Genomic DNA, 15,457 nt, shown 5'->3' on the forward strand with positions numbered 1-15,457 from the left:
GGTTTGGTTTTATTCACTAAATTTGAGCACTTAGTATATGGCAAGCATTATGGCTATATAGTTAAAAATACATAATTATTACTTTTATGAAACATCTCTGGTGATAAAAAAATTTATGATCTACTCATATGTGTTAAAACATCCCAATTGCACATGGGAACAGTCTTCTTATATAGAAAGTAGTTAGGCTCAGGGTTAAATATAATAATAAAGCAAGTTTTGAGATTAAAAAAAGTTGAGTTTTTAATTAACAGAGATTTTTTGTAATTAAGTAACTTAAATTCCAGTTATTCTTTTGTAATTACTGAAACAAACTTCTCTTTCTATATAAACAAGTCCCATTTTCTATTTTACTTATAATCCAAACTATTTGCATGTAAATTGATTTCTATGGCCCAATAATTTGTAATGGAATATTCTTACTGATAATTACATTCAGAACTTTTGATTTAAAACTTTGGTAGAATTCTGATTTCTGTACATATATTTAATAGCTTTTTAAATTATTTTAGTGTAGTAAAAATATATTTTTTACATAAAATTAGCCATTTTAGCCATTTTTAAGTATATTCAGTGCCAGTAACTACATTCACAATGTTGTGCAACCATCACTATTAAGCAATAACTCCCCACTTCCCTCTACTCCAGCCCCTGGTAACCTCTAATCTGTTTTCTATCTCTGTGAATTTGCCTATTCTATATATTTCACATAAGTGGAATCATACAATATTTGTCTTTTTGTGTCTGAGTTATTTCACTTAGCATGCCTTCAGGTTCACCAATGTTGTAGCATGTATCAGAATTTCATTACTTTTTAAGGCTAAATAATATTCCATTGTATATATGTACCACATTCGTTTATTTGTTGAGGGACACTTGGGTTGTTTCTACCTTTTGGCTGTTGCAAATAATGCAACATTGACCATTGGTATTCAAGTATCTGTTTGAATCCCTGTTTGCAATTATTTTGACCTAGAAATGAAATTGCTAGGTCATTTATTATGCTACGTTTAGCTTTTTGAGGAACTGCCGTACTGTTTTCCACAGCAGCCGCACTATTTTACATTCCTTCCAGCAATGCGTTAAGGTTTCAGTTTCTCCACTTCCTCACCTACACTTGTTATTTTCTGTTATTTCTTTTTAATTTTTGTTGGTGTGAAATATCTCATTGTGCTTTTATTTTGTATTTCCCTATAGACTAATGATGTTGAGGATCTTTTCATCTGCTCATGGGCCATTTGTATATTTTCTTTGGAGAAATGTCATTCAAGCCTATTGCCCATTTTTAATTTAGGTTGTTTGTGGGTTTTTGGTTGAATTTTTGATCATTATATATTCTTGATATTAGACCCTTATCTGATTTATGATTTATAAGTATTTTCTCCCATTGAAACCCAACCAGAAAGTTGTCTCTTCAGTTTCTTGATAATGTCTTGTGTGCAAAAGTTTTTAATTTTGATAGTTTAATATTTTTATTTTTTCTTTCATAGTTTGTGCTTTTGGTGTCATATTTAAGAATCTATTGCCAAGTCCAAGGTCATGAAGATTTACCTCTAAGTTTTCTTCTAAGAAGTTTATGGTTTTAGCTTTGATATTTAGGTCATTGATTCATTTTAGGTTAAATTTTGTATTTGGGGTGAGTTAGGGGTCTAATTTCATTCTTTTGCATGTAGAAATCCAGTTGTCCCAGCACCACTTGTTAAAGAGATTGATCTTTACCCATTGAATAGACTTGGCACTTTTGTCAAAAATCAATTGACCATGGATGTATAGATTTATTTCTGTACTCTTGATTCCATTCCATTGGTCTATATGTCTATCTCTATGAAAGTACCACACTGTACTGATTACTGAAGCATTGTATAGTAAGTTTTGAAATAAAAAATTGTGATCCTCCAACTTTGTTTTTCATGATTGTTTTGGCCATTTAGGACCCCTTGCAATTCCATATGAATTTGAGAATTGGCATTTCCATTTCTGCGAAAAAGGCTGTTGGAATTATGATAGAGATTGCATTGAATCTGTAGATCGTTTGGTAGTATTGACATCTTAGCAATATTAAGTCTTCCTATCCATGAAAACAGGATGTTTTCCCATCTATTTAGGTCTTTAATTTTCTTCAGCAATGTTTTGTAGTTTTCAGGATAAAAATCTTTCACCTCCTTGGTTAAATCTATTCCTAGACCTTTAATTCTTTTAGATGTTATTATTTTAGTTGCTAAATGGAATTATGTTCCTGATTTCCTTTTCAGATTGTACATTGCAGGGGTATAGAAACAGAACTGTTTTTTGTGTGTTGATTTTGTTCTGCAGCTTTGCTGAATTTACTAGCTCTGTTAACTTTCTTATGAATTCTTTGGAGTTTTTCTATGTATAGTATGTCATTTGTAAATAGAAATAGTTTTACTTCTTCCTTTTTTTTATTATGGATGCCTTTTTTTTCCTTCTTTTTTTGTCTAATTGCTGTGGTTAGAACTTCTAGTATAATTTTGAATAGTAGTGGTAAATGTGGATATCCTTGTCTTATTCTTGATCATGGGAAAGGTTTCAGTTTTTCACCATTAAGTGTATTAGCTATGGGGTTTTCATAGATGCCCTATATTGTGTTGAGGAAGTTTCCTTTTATACCTCGTTTTTGCAGGTGTTTTTAATTGTGAAAGGACGTTGAGTTTCGTCAAATTCCTTTTCTGAGTTAACTGAACCACTTTTGCATTCTTGGGATAAATCCCACATAGTCAAGGTGTATAATCCTTTTAATATGCCGTGGAATTTTGCTAGTATTTTGTTAAAGACCTTTGCATCTATACTTATAAGGATATTAGTCTATAAATTTCATTTGTGTCAATACCTTTACCTGCCTTTGATATGCAGGGTAATGCATGTCTGTGTCTCTGAGTTTTTGTTTGTTTTCAGCTTTATATCCCATATATCAGTGAAATCATATGGTTCTCAACTTTTTCTGTCTGACCTATTTCACTTAGAATGATAAGCTCAAGATCCATCCATGTTATCTCTTCTTATGGCTGAGTAGTATTCCATTGTATACATGTACCACATCTTCTTTATCCAGTCATCTATTGAAGGGCACTTTGGTTATTTCCATGTCTTGGCCACCATGAATACTGAATGCTGCAGTGAACATCAAGGTGCATATATCTTAAGGATAAATATTTTCAAATGTTTGGAGTAGATACCCAGAAGAGGGATTGCTGGATCATATGGTAATTCTATTCTTAATTTTTCAAGGAACCTCCATACTGTTTTTCATAGTGTCTATACCATTTTACATTCCTACCAGCAGTGTATGAGTATTCCATTTTTTTCCCCCCAAAACCTCCTCAACATTTACTTGTCTTATTGATGAAAGCCATTCTAATGAGTATGAGGTGCTATCTCATTAGAGAAGGTTTTATGAATTTGACCTCAAAGGCAAGGGAAATAAAAGCAAAAATAAATGAATGGGACTATATCAAACTAAAAAGCTTCTACACAGCAAAAGAAACCATCAACAAAACAGAGGCAACTAACTGAATGGGAGAAGATATTTGCAAACAATGCCTCTGATAAGGGGCTGATATCCAAAATATATAAAGAACTCATACAGCTCAACAATAAAAAAACAAACAATCCAATTAAAAATGGGCAGAGGAACCAGACACTTCTCCCAAGAAGATGTACAAGTGACCAACAGACATATAAAAAGATGCTCAACTTCACTAGCTATTAGAGAAATGCAAATAAGATTTCCTTATTCTCTCTATTGTTTTTCTATCTGATTTATCTCTAATCTTTATTATTTCCAAGAAATATCTTTTTCTGTCCTTTTACTTTGAATCTATTTGTATCTTTAGGTGTAAAGTCTCTTGTAGGCAGCATATAGTTGGATCATGGTTTTCAATATATCCTGCCAATCTCGGCCTCTAATTGAAGAGTTTAATCCAATTAAATTTAAAGTAATGACTGATAAGGAAGGACTGGGATTTTGCCTTTTTAAAAGACACTTTATACCTGTTTTTTAATCTCTCATTTCCTTCTTTACACACTGCCTTCTTTTTTTTTTTTTTCCTTCTCGTTGGTTTACTATAGTGAACCATTTTGATTCTCTTCTCATTTCCTTTTGTGTGTACTTTTTTAGATATTTTCTTTGTTGTTACCATGGGAATTATATTTAACATCCTAAATTTATAACAATCTAGTTTGAATTGATACCAGCTTAACTTCAATAGCATACAAAAACTTTGCTCCTATACAGCTCAGTCCTTCCCCTTTTATGTTGTTGTCATCACACATTTCTACATCACATCTTTCTACATTATCTGTCCAATAACATGAATTTGTAATTATTTTTTATACATTTTTAACTACTGTAGGAAATACAAAGTGGAATTATAAACCAAATATAAAGTAATACTAGCTTTTAAATTTGTCGGTGTGTTTACCTTTACTGGAGATCTTTATTTCTTCATATGGCTTTGAGTTGCTATTTAGAGTCTTCATTTCAACCCGAAGGACTATCTTTAGCATTTCTTATAGGGCAGGTCTAATGGTAGTGAACCCCTCAACATTTGTTTATCTGAGAATATCTTAATATGTACCTCATTTCGAAGGACAGTCTTGCCAAATATAGATTTCCTGGTTGATAAATTTTTTCTTTCAGTACTTAAATATGCCATTTGATTGTGTGCTGGCCTCCACGGTTTCTGAGGATAAATGAGCTGCTTGTCTTATTGAGGGTTCCTTGTACTTGAAGAGTTGCTTCTCTTGCTGCTTTTTTGTGTTTGGACAGTGTCTCAGGGTGGGTCTCTTGGAATTTATCCTACTTGGGTTTTATTGAACTTTTGGATTTGTAGATTCACATATTTCTTCAAATCTGGGAAGTTGCAGCCATTATTTCTTCAAATGTGATTTCTGTTCCTTTCTCTCTCTCTTCTCTTTCTGGGACTCCTATATGTATGTTTTGCTCTGTTTGATATCCCACAGGTGCCTTAGGCTGTGTTCACTTTTTTAAAAGCTCTTTGCTTGCATTTAAGTCAATTGTTTTAAAGTTTTTATCTAGTTTGATGTCTGGACTTCCTCAGAGACGATTTCTGTCAATTTTGTTCCTTCGAATGTGCCATCATTTGTTTTTTTGTTTTGTTTTGTTTTGTTTTTTGGCGGGGATATGTTTATAATTTTTAATGGGACATTTGAATATTATAATGTGGTTTAAATCAGATACTTCCTGTTTCCCAGGGCTTGCTATGTTCTTTTCTTGATTTTTGAAGGCTGTATTAGTGTTTATTTAGTGACTTTCCCAAGCTGTTTTTTCAGACTGTATTACTTGGTGTGTGTAGTCACTGAAGTCTTTGTTCCTTCACTTGTGTTCGGCTGCTGTTTTGACAGAGGTTTCCTTGAGCTCCATGGGCTAAAAAACCAACCAAAGAAACAACAGCAGAAACTTCCCAGTCTTTACAGAGTGGTTCTATGATGGGGCAGTCTGATAAACTTAGTGAAAATTGCCAATGGGACATAGCACTAATTAGAGTGAAATTCAGATCTGAGATTTGTCTGTTGTGCTATGTAAGATAAAGTTCTCTCTATTTTTCACAAGAAAGTAATTTACAGAAAGTAATTAACTGTGTCGTAGTATTTGGTTTTAAAAATTCTTAGATAACAGTTCTTGACTTAAGAAAGTGCTTTCAGAATCCCTTTTACACTGATCCCATTGGAGAACCCAGTTAAATTCAAGAAATATTTGAGGAACTTCCCTATGCAAAACCTCGAGATTAGCTTTGCAGAGGAGAAAAGGATGACTAAGACAGATAATGCGTTTAAGTAGTTTATAATATAGTGAATGATAAGACAGTTCCAAAAATAGATATTATTCAAATAACTAATGTAGTAAGTATCTTGAAAATATAATGTGATACAGATGTGTAAATCTTTTTAATCATTGGCTAAATGGTTGAATTAACTATGCTATAGATATATACACATACATAAAATAACTTTGAGGAACTAAGGCTAGGGTAAGGAGAATTCCCAAATATATAGAGACTACCTTAAGTCTTTCTTAAAAATTTTCATTTTTTAAAGTAGTAGTCTCTGAAATTCTTTTGATTATACTTTTATTTAAGTTAACAAATACCTCTAGGAAAAATTAAGTTTCATGTTATTTACATTAGTTTATTTAGAGTACCTTTCTCTTAATATATCAATGAAATGAAATCACACCTGTTTAGAAGGACTGATGTCTTGGTGGCAGGGGGATAATGGAAAATTTAAGCACATATGTTGTATTTTGGAGGGGGCAGGGTTTTGTGGGGGTCCTGCATTGGGGCATTTCAGGGAAGCATGATGAGAAATTTAAAGAGGAAGGTAAGACGATATCAAAGGTGATGTTTACATAATTGGAAATTTTGACTGAGGCCACCTTATAGACTGGAAAGCAGAATAAAATATTCTTCCTATTTTCTTTCTTTTTTTATCATAGATTTTTTGTTCTCAGCTTCTAGAATTCAGCTGCTACCTTAAAACTATTATATAATTTCATTAAACTTCTGAGATCTTGATGACTTAATCTCCATTTATAACATTATTTCTATGGCAAAATTTGCTCTCATAGTTAAATAATCTCTAGGAGTAGCACTCAGTTTATAAGTTTGAAACAATTTTGAAAAGATACTCCATTAAAAAGTCTTTTCCAACTTAAAATAAGCATTTTGACAATTGACTTAATAGCAAATTTACATAGTTTTGTTTCATATTGTGTACTAAAGTGTTTTTAGTTGTGTTGGTGCTTTACATTACATTTACATGTTTACTATTTAACTCGTAATTTTTAATAATTCATAGAAGCAAGTTACTGAAAATACAATTTATAAACTCATTTTGTGAAAAAAATTTTTTATTCCACTGACCATGTTTGAAATTTGGAATTAAATATCTCAGTCCATAACATATGTGATGTAAAACTACCAAAACTTGAGTGCAGTAGAAAATTTTTATGACTATATTTTAAGTTATCTGTGTTATATTAACGTTTTACCTGAGGTAGTTTAAAACTTGGCAAGGTAGGAAAAGTATAAGTAACCAGAAATATTTTACAGTCTGTATAATAAACCAATTCTAGTTTGCTTTTGCTATTTTTGGATTTTTGTCTTCTGTTGAGAGACCTTTTAAACAGTATTTAGGTTGAACAACTTTGAAGTTGGCAAAACACATAACTTAAAACACTTACTGATAATCTTATCGATAGTTTTGGTATATAGAATGAATTTGACCTTTTAGAGTGATTAAAGTATCCAGCTTTTTCTAGATTTATTTTATTGTTCTCCCATTAAGTAACTCCTGATTTTTTTCTGTAGTCATGACTGTGGAACATAAATATTATGTATGAGCCAAAATGTTTTTTCTTAGAATTTCAGTATGTAATGCTTTTTAGCAATTCATAGTGTTAAGCTGTTTTAGTCTAGATACTTTGGTTATAACAAAAGTACAAGTTTATTTCTTTTTTTTTTTTTTAAGTTTCAAATGGCCAACATTTAATAGCCAACATACTGGTAACTGGGCATTTTCATAAAGGTTTTGTGGCTTTCTTAAAAATAAAAATATAACTTAAAAGATTGAGACCTTCCTTGTGACTCACTTTGGAGATTTGGTTTCCTTTTAAGTAGTTATAAGCATTCAGCATTCAAATAATTAAAATGATGCAGATGCATATAAAATAAAAGTGAAGTCTATTCCTCTTTCCTCCATCCCACTGGTGTCACTTTCTACAATCTGTACAACTTAATCTTTTTGAACTTCGAAATCGTTCTTCTTTTCTTTCAATAATGAATCCTTCTCCCTTTTTAAAAGTAGAAATAGTACTTTAAAAAAAAGATCTTAAATGAAAGCTCTATATTAACAGATCACACAGTGGTTTTTGTTTTGTTTTGTTTTGGCAGAGGCAGTAAGTAGAATTATGCTTCCTCCTTACCTTTAACTGATGGTACTCAGAGTATCTCTGGGGAAAACCTCAGTTCTGTGCTCATAATTTGAAGTTCCTGCTCTGTGTGCTACTGGTAATTGAAAGCAAGAGATTAGTTGAGCATTTTAGGAAGAAGACACACTTTTTTTTAAAGTGTATTTAAAATATATCTTTATATTCCTGATATAAATGTTGTTTTGTCAGAAGTTTCAACATTTGCAACAGATTTTGGTGGTTGATTTCTAAATAAATATAATCCAAACTAGGCTTAGTTAGGATGGGTGCCCAGAATTCTGTCAGTATTTATATAATGCTATATGTAAAGTTATTTTCTGTACTATCTAATTTTTCAACAGTTGGTTTAGGCACACTACTGAAACTACTCTTACAGCTAATATGTTTTTATTTTTTTGCTTTTTTTTCTTTTCCTTTTCTTCCCTTTTCCCTTTCAGGTAAGAAGAGCTTTATTGAGATATAATTTATATATTATATAGTCCACCCAGTTAAAGAATACAATTCAGTGGCTTTTAGTGTATTCACAGAATTGTGCAGCCATCACTACAGTCAATTATCAATCATTTTCATCACTTCAAAAAGAAATCCCATATCCTTTATCTCTCAACCCAACACCCTCCACCCTGCCCTAGGCAACCATTAATCTGTTTTCTATCTGTATGGATTTGTCTGTTCTGGACATTTCATATAAGTAGAATTATATGTGTGTTTTTTTGTGACAGGTTTCTTACACTTAGCAAAATGTTTTTAAGTTTCATCCATGTTGAAGTATGTATCAGTACTCCATTCCTTTTTATAGCCAAATAATAGTCCTTTGTATGGATATACATTTATCCATTCATCAACAGATTGACATTTGGGTTCTTTTCACTTTTTGGCTATTAAGAATGGTGCTACTGTAAGCATTTTACAAGTTTTGCGTGAACATAATATTTTTGTTTCTCTTGAAGTGGAATTGCTGACACATATGGTTATTCTGTGTTTGAGGAGCCTCCAGACCTTTTACCTAAGTGGCTGCATCATTTTGTATTCGCACCAGCAGTATATGAGGGTTCTGATTTCTCCACCTCTTTACCAACACTTGTCATTTCGATTCTAGTCAGCCTAGTAGTTATGAAGTAATATCTCATTGTGGTTTCTCTTTGCATTTTCCTAATAAGTAATGATGTTGAACACCTTTTCATATGCATATTGGCCATTTGTATATCTTTTTTGGGAAATGTCAATTGACTCTTTTCCCATTTATTAATTGGGTTATTTGTCTTTTTGTTGTTGAGTTGTAAGACTTCTTAATAATTATGAATACAGATTCCTTATCAGATATATGAATTACAAATATACTCTCCCATTATGTGAACTAGAGCATTTTTATAATATTGTGATTAATAAAGAATAGTTAATTTAAAGCTTCTATAAACATTTAATTTTCAGCAAGTGAAATGTTTAGCACTTAAAGTGTTCTAATTATGGGTTAAGCATTAATGTTTCAGGAGTTAACTTCAAGCTCTTGTGCCTTAGGTCATTTGTTCTCAAACTTTATTACACATCAGAATCACCTTCGTAGGGCTTATTACTGTGTCCTTTGCTGAATCCTACTCCCAGAATTTCCTAGTTTCAGAAGGTCTTGGTTGGAGCCCAAGATTTTACATTTCTAAAAATTGATACTGATGTTATTGGTTCCTGGATCTCTGTCTTAATGATCTCTACGGACTATCATAAAGTATTAGAGAAGTGATGATGAGAATGAATTTCTACCTGATAAAAAGAAATTTAGATTTATACTCCATATTTGTATATGGAATTTGCATATATTTGCATACATAATTTCATATAATATTAACCATGGGTAGTGGTTAAATTGCTTGCTTTTCTTTCATAACTCCTGCATACATAAAGTATAGTTTTTTTCATAGGGTTATCTCCCTTCAAAACCTCAAAAATTTCCTTGAATTTAAAAAAATATCTAATAAAGAATATTGGAACTTAAAAGAACTTTACAGATTATTCAATTTATCCTCCTCTTCCTCCCCCATGTAGATTTAAGTCACTTAATACAAGATCACATAGCTAATTAGCGGTAGGTATAGGTAGTTCTTAATGAATTAATTTCTAATAATTATTGTTTGAAGAAAAGTAAAAATTTATTTCAGCTAATATATTTTTAGTGATTTTCAAAATATAGATCTCCTTGGTTACTTATTTCAGTAGATAGTAAAAAGCTTACTATTTTTGAAATGACTTTTTATATTTGATTCTGTGATAAATGGTATTTTATTACTTCACTATACACCAAAATCCATGAACAGCCTGACAATTAATTAGATTTTAAAAGATATGTTTTATAAGTGTCTTTTTCTTTGTTTTTTGTTTTTTTTTCTCTTTTCTTCAGCTTTATTAAGGTATAATTGACAAAAATTATATATATTTAAGGTGTACAACCTGATGTTTTGATATACATTTACATTATGCAATGATTACCACAATCAAGCAATTTAACATATTTATCACCTCACATATCATTTCTGTGTGTGTGTTGTGAGAACAATTAAGATGTACTCTTAGCAGATTTCAAGTATACAATACAGTGTTACCCATAGTCAGCATGCTATACATTAGAGCTCCAGAATTTATTCATCCTGCATAACTGAAATTTCGTACCCTTTAGTCAACATCTCCCTTTATAGGTATATTTTCTATTCTGTTGTTAAACAAAGAAAGGAAGAAGTTAGATTAAAGAATGTATATTAGGGAGATGTGGAGCATATTTCCACAAATGAACTCATGTAAAATGGCATACAGTTAGTAGGTTGTTTCTTGGAGACATCTTATACCTATTAGAAAATTCAGGGAAAGTAATGACGAAAGGACATATAATAGAAAAAGTATAAAACTGCTTGCCCTCCTCCACTTTAAAAAAAAAATCTCCCTGGCCAAGTCTGCTTAAGGAGAAAGACAGTCTCCGATGGCTGGTGGATGAAGGTAAATGTCTGGTGTAAGAAGCAGACAACTGGATATGCACATTCACAGCAGAAGGAAACCATCAAGCAGTGGAGGGCAGACCATGCTGGACAAGTAGATGGATGTGTATGTCCTAAACATGGATTGCTCCGTGTCCTCACAGATGAATGAGGTCGTGTTGGGAATTCCCTCACAGGGATCCAGCATGACTGACATGCAGTTCTATAAATGCTCATATTTGTCTCATCTTTTTGTATAGTTTATGAAAGTATTAATATAGTTTTAATAAGTACATATTTTTAGGTTACAAATCTGATTTCTCATCTTTATATAATGAAAACAAAAAATCTGAATTTGTGTTTTCATTATATTCGAAAAAAATAAAAGGTTGTGTATTTAGTACTATTAGTGTCACCTTTTTAAACTTCTGTAAATGTTCACTGTTTTCTTTTATAAGTAAATCACATTGTATTTATTTCAACAACAACAACAAAATTACTAAAATGAGCCTCTACTAGCCCATAACCTATGGTTCTTTCAAAACTCCTGCATACTTTATGTATACTTTATGTATGCAGGAGTTTTGAAAGAACCATAGGTTATGGGCTAGTAGAGGCTCATTTTAGTAATTACAGAAATACTAAAATCTTTTTTTTTCCATTTTGCGCTCACTTTAATAGGCACTTTTGTTTTCTTAAATTAATTGATCTGAAAGATCAAGTAGGTAGCTCTATATAAACATCTAGCTTCTTAGGTACCAAACGTAAAAGGCATAGAAAATACCATTAAACACTAAAAATAGATTTCAAAAACACTGCTGACTGATTTATGGAATTATTTCCTAATTGCCCTTGGTCAGCTCATGCCTAGACTTCTATACAGCCAATAGTCTATTCCAACCATTTTGTAATGTTGCTAAAATAATTTTTCTGGTTCACTGTTAAAATTCTTGATGACTCCTCTGTCTTTGAACAGTTACACAGCCCTAACCTGTGTCAACCTCAGATTATGTGGAACTGGAATAATTTTTGTCTTGGAAGCAAGTTTTCCTATTAAAGTTTCAGGCGTGGTGTATATTCATCTTATACATTTTGCCCAGAGTCCGAGAACTTAATAAAGTAAGAAATGTACTTCTGCCCCAGATTCAGGAATGGAGAGTTATTTCAGTGTCTTAAATACAAACTTTTGACCGTAGCCTGCAGCACTCTAATACGTAAGAGCCACATACTGCCTAGCAGTTAGTTTTCCTGATAACCTAGGAAACATGCCTCATTTTAGCCCTTCCTAACTGAACCTCTCATCTGAGCCAAGACTTTTCTGCTTTCCTAATCACAGTGTCTCTTTCTCTAGGAAGCCTTTTTAGATTAACTCCACCCATTCACCAGTCCTTAAATTGTTTCTCAATAATCCTTAGACTTTCTCATGGGTCTAGGAGTTCTCTGTGAGATTTAAACAATTTTGTGGTTCACTATATAGATGCAAATACCATACATCTGGTGTTTGCTGGAGGGTGAAGTTGAAAATAATTATTTTGAAATAACGGCAGAATTTTTCTGAAACTTTTATAAGCAGCAGATTTGAGCAGCAGTTTAAAATAGAGATTTTAAAAATGCGTTCTTTGTAATTCTAGGAAGTATCTTAGAGCAAGGATCCCCAACTCCCAGACCATGACCAGTAAAGTACCCAGTCTATGGCCTGTTAGGAACTGGGCCGTACAGCAGGAGATGAGCAGCGGACCAGGGAACAAAGCTTCATCTGTATTTGCAGCTGCTCCCCAGCTCTAGCATCACTGCCTCAGCTCCATCTCAGATCATCAGGCATTAGATTCTCATAGGAGCACAAGTCTCTGATGTCAAAAAAAGTTGGAGACCACTGCCTTAGGGACCTTCAAGGTAGCCGAAGGGATGGATGAACTGGAGGCTAGAGTCACCACTCTCACTTTTACCAGGGTAGCTTCACTTTTATTTGTATTATATATTGTGGTTCAGTGAATATTTCTCTTGAGAACTCCCCTTTCCCCTCTAAAAGTTTTGAAAGTCAATGAACTAAAAGGTTTTTGGTTTAAGGTTTTGGTGGGGGAACAGGGATGATGTGTGTGGCTGACTAAATTATTTGTAAATAGATTTTCTGCAGTTAACCAGGCAAGGAGTCCTCTAAAATTATTAATGGTGATTGGGAAATTCTACTCTAGGACATCTTAGATTGGTAGATCAGTAGTTCTCAAGGTTTTGATCTCAGGACCCCTTTATACTCTTCAGAAATTATTGAGGCTCCCAAAGAGCACTGTTTATATGAGTTATACCCATGAATTTATATTTTTAAAAATGAATTTTTTTTTTATTTAACCTCATTACAATGTTACAATAATATTTTTACCAAAATAACTATGTTTTCCGAAACAATTAGTGGCATTGTTTTACATTTTTGCAATATCTTGCTTAATAGAATAGACCTGCATTCTTCTGCATTCAGTCAATTCCGATATGCTGTTTTAGTTGAACAATATGAAGAAAATTTAGCCTCCTGCATATAAATAGTTGGAAACGAAAAAGGTATTTTATAACTTTTAAAAATATGAATATTTTTCTTTGCCATCAGACCCCACAAGTGGTAGTTTCTTATTTGCAATGTAGAATCTGAATCTATAGCAACAAACTTTTTATTCCCTGAGTTAAAAGTAGTAATGTGCCCTTGTAAAAAGGCTCTAAAGGCCTTCTGGTTGGCTTTCCATCACAAAGTCCAAGTCCTTACGTGATTTAGCCTCCTGCTGTCTCTTTGGTCTCGTCTCCAAACTGCTGACTCTGCTCTAGTCACACTGAACTTTGCTATAGAGTACATAAGTGTGCCTTCCTATTGAGAAAACCTTAAAAATTGTCTTTACTACTGTAGTTTACTAAGACTTAACTCTACAGGTGCTTAGTTATTTCTAGAAAATACAATAGAAGTAGAAAATCATTAAAAGTTAGAGCAGGTTTGATTTAAATCTCAGCAACTAAAACAATTAAGCTACTAGTGAGGAACCTTCAACATTTTTGCCCAAAAGTACATTTTTATTGCTCGACATATGTAATACCACAAATTTTCAGGAAGTTACATTTTCAGATGATAATTGATGTTTCACCAAATTTACCAGTTTATTGAGTGGTAGGCCAAGGAAACAGGTGAAAAGATGCATATCCTGCTCCCAAGAAGGTTACAAAATTGTTCTGGTATATCCCATGACTGAACCCCCAAGTAAACAAAGGCAAATTCTTACTAAGTCTTTAGGAAAAGGCCTCTCTCTACTTTAACAGGTTAAAGATGGACACTGGGAATTTTTCCCATTATGTGTTGAGTTCAATGAACACAGAAGTATTTAATTATATAGATTATTTTATTCTTTGAGTTATAATACTGCTGTTATTTATTTCATTGCTCAGTGTTCCAAATTTGGCCATTAGGAACTCTTTAAAGTTGGCTCCTGTTGAAAACTACTTTTTGCTCATTTCCTCTCTGTTTTGAGGGATGCTTAATGTAGGATCAGTGTTCTGGGAAAAGTGGGGTCTTCTGACCAGCCACCTGTATCAGAATCACCTAGGGTTTTTGTTTTTTAAACAAAACCAAACCACACTTAACTTCACTAGTGATTAGGGAAATGGAAATCAGTACTATAATGAGATACCACTTCACACCCATTAGGGTGACTGTTATCAAAAAAAAAAAAAGAGAGAAAAAAGCAAGTGTCAGCAGGATGTGGAGAAATTGGGAACCTTTTGCATTATCGGTGGGAATGTAAAATGGTGCAGGTGCTGTGGAAACCGGTATGGTGGTTCCTCAAAAAACTAAACATAGAATTACCATATTTTCCAGTAATACCACTTCTAAGGATATACCCAAAAGAATTGAAAGCAGGGACTGGAACAGATATTGTACACCAACATTCTTAGCAGCACTATTCACAATAGCCAAAAGATAGAAACAACCCAAATATGCATTGTTCAGTGAATGAATAAACAAAATGTGCTATAAACATACAATGAAATATTATTCAGCTTTAAAAGGAATGAATAGAAATCAATTAATGTAACCTATAACATCAGCAGGCTAAAGAAGAAAGATTCATACGGTCATATTAGTAAATGCATGAAAAGTATTTGCCAAAATCCAACTCTCATGATAAAAACTCAGTAAACTAGGAATAAATGCCTCCTCTTGATAAAGATTATGTACAAAAAATTTACAGCTCACATCATGCTTAATGGTGAGATACTCAAAGCATTCCCACTAAGATCAAGAACAAGGTTAGAATGTGCCCTCCCATTTACTGCTTTTCAACATCCTACTGGAAGTCCTAGCTAATGCAGTAAGATAAGAAAAGTAAATAAATGGGATGAGATTGGGAGAGAAGAAATAAAACTATCATTGTTCATAGATGGCATGATTGTGCAGAAAATTGTAAAAGAATGGATCGAAGAACTGGAACTAATAAGCAGTTATAGCAAGGTTGCAAGATACAAGGTTAAAATAAATAAAAAAGTCAATCACTTTCCTATA

The 15,457-nt window shown here is 32.6% G+C and overlaps 1 protein-coding gene across 3 annotated transcripts in view; it reads left to right on the forward strand.

The window, feature by feature from the left end:
- Positions 1 to 15,457, forward strand: part of SOS1 (SOS Ras/Rac guanine nucleotide exchange factor 1) — a 118,066-nt gene that overhangs the window by 1,497 nt on the left and 101,112 nt on the right. The gene's annotated exons all lie outside the window — the stretch shown is intronic.

Source organism: Pteropus alecto, unplaced genomic scaffold (assembly GCF_000325575.1).
Source record: "Pteropus alecto unplaced genomic scaffold, ASM32557v1 scaffold131, whole genome shotgun sequence".
In the NCBI taxonomy this organism is placed as follows: domain Eukaryota; kingdom Metazoa; phylum Chordata; class Mammalia; order Chiroptera; family Pteropodidae; genus Pteropus; species Pteropus alecto.